Genomic DNA, 2,476 nt, shown 5'->3' on the forward strand with positions numbered 1-2,476 from the left:
CCCAGATTGAAAGTGAGGGGGTCGAAAACCATTTACAATGCTAATGGACATCAAAAGAAAGCTGGAGTGGCAATCCTTATATCAGACAAATTAGATTTTAAACCAAAGACTATAATAAGAGACGAGGAAGGACACTATATCATACTTAAAGGGTCTATCCAACAAGAAGATCTATAATAGAAGATTTACAATAACAATTGTAAATATCTATGCCCCTAACATGGGAGAAGCCAATTGTATAAGGTAATTAATAACAAAGGCAAAGAAACACATTGACAACAATACAATAATAGTGGGGGACTTTAACACCTCCCTCACTGAAATGGACAGATCATCTAAGCAAAAGATCAACAAGGAAATAAAGACTTTAAATGAAACACTGGACCAAATGGACTTCACAGATATATTCAAAACATTCCATCCCACAGCAACAGAATACACATTCTTCTCTAGTGCCCATGGAACATTCTCCAGAATAGATCACATCCTAGGTCACAAGTCAGGTCTCAACCAGTACCAAGAGATGGGGATTATTCCCTGCATATTTTCAGACCACAATATTTTGAAACTAGAACTCAATCACAAGAGGAAGGTTGGAAAGAACTCAAATACATAGAGGCTAAAGAGCATCCTACTAAAGAATGAATGGGTCAACCAGGAAATAAAAGAGAATTTTAAAAATTCATGGAAACCAATGAAAATGAAAACACAACTGTTCAAAATCTTTGGGATGCAGCAAAGGCAGTCCTAAGAGGAAAGTATATAGAAATGCAAGCCTTTATCAAGAAACAAGAAAGGTCTCAAATACACAACCTAAACTTACTCCTAAAGGAGCTAGAGAAAAAACAGCAAATAAAGCTTAAAACCAGAAGGAGAAGAGAAATAATAAAGATCAGAGTGGAAATCAATGAAATAGAAACCAAAAGAACAGTAGAACAGAGCAATGAAACTAGGATCTGGTTCTTTGAAAGAATTAACAAGATTGATAAACCCCTGGACAGACTTACCAAAAAGAAATGAGAAATGACCAAATCAACAAAATCATGAATGAAAGAGGAGAGATCACAACCAACACCAAAGAAATACAAACAATTATAAGAACATATTATGAGCAACTCTATGCCAGCAAATTAGATAACCTGGAAGAAATGGATGCATTCCTAGAGATGTATCAACTACCAAAACTGAACCAGGAAGAAATAGAAAACCTGAACAGACCTATAGCCACTAAGGAAATTGAAACAGTCATCAAAAATCTCCCAACAAACAAGAGCCCAGGGCCAGATGGCTTCCCAGGGGAATTCTACCAAACATTTAAAGAAGAATTAATACCTAATCTTCTGAAACTGTTCCAAAAAATAGAAATGGAAGGAAAACTTCCAAACTCGCTTTATGAGGCCACCATTACCTTGATCCCCAAACCAGACAAAGACCCCATCAAAGAGGAGAATTACAGACCAATATCCTTGATGAACATGGATGCAAAAATTCTCACCAAAATACTAGCCACTAGGATCCACCAGTACATTAAAAGATTATTCACCACAACCAAGTGAGGTTGGTTCAACATCCACAACTCAATCAACGTGATACAATACATTAACAAAAGAAAGAACAAGAATCATATGATCCTCTCAATAGATGCAGAAAAAGCATTTGACAAAGTACAGCACCCTTTCTTGATCAAAACTCTTCAGAGTATATGGATAGAGGGTACATACCTCAACATCATAAAAGCTATCTATGAAAAACCTACAGCAAATATCGTTCTCAATGGGGAAAAACTGAGAATTTTTCCCCTAAGGTCAGGAATGCAGCAGGGATGTCCACTATCACCACTGCTATTCAACATAGTATTAGAAGTCCTAGCCACAGCAATCAGATAACAAAAAGAAATAAAACGCATCTGAATCAGCAAAGAAGAAGTCAAACTCTCACTCTTTGCAGATGATATGATACTTTATGTGAAAAACCCAAAAGACTCCACTCCAAAACTGCTACAGGAATTCAGTAAAGTGGCAGGATATAAAATCAATGCACAAAAATCAGTGGTATTCCTATACACCAAGAACAAGACAGAAGAAAGAGAAATTAAGGAGTCGATCCCATTTACAATTGCACCCAAAACCATAATATACCTAGGAATAAATTCAACCAAAGAGGCAAAGGATCTGTACTCAGAAAACTATAAAATACTCACAAAAGAAATTGAGGAAGACACAAAGAAATGGAAAAACGTTCCATGCTCATGGATAAGAAGAACAAATATTGTGAAGATGTCAATGCTACCTAGAGCACTCTACACATTTGATGCAATCCCCATCAAAATACCATCCACTTTTTTCAAAGAAATGGAACAAATAATCCTAAAATTTGTATGGAACCAGAAAAGACCCCGAATAGCCAGAGGAATGTTGAAAAAGAAAAGCAAAGCTGGCGGCATCACAATTCCGGACTTCAAGCTCTATTACAAAGC

The 2,476-nt window shown here is 36.4% G+C and overlaps 1 long non-coding RNA gene across 1 annotated transcript; it reads right to left on the minus strand.

Annotated features, from left to right (window-relative positions):
• Positions 1 to 1,051: 1,051 nt before the first annotated feature.
• LOC145718857 (uncharacterized) lies at positions 1,052 to 2,464 on the minus strand. Its single transcript, XR_014142054.1, has 2 exons — positions 1,550 to 2,464; positions 1,052 to 1,384 (listed from the first exon to the last, which is right to left on the minus strand). It is a non-coding gene; the product is annotated as an uncharacterized LOC145718857 (long non-coding RNA).
• Between the last annotated feature and the right edge of the window lie 12 nt (positions 2,465 to 2,476).

This window comes from Leptonychotes weddellii, unplaced genomic scaffold, assembly GCF_054177405.1.
Source record: "Leptonychotes weddellii isolate Sample4059 unplaced genomic scaffold, ASM5417740v2 HiC_scaffold_23654, whole genome shotgun sequence".
Classification (NCBI taxonomy): domain Eukaryota; kingdom Metazoa; phylum Chordata; class Mammalia; order Carnivora; family Phocidae; genus Leptonychotes; species Leptonychotes weddellii.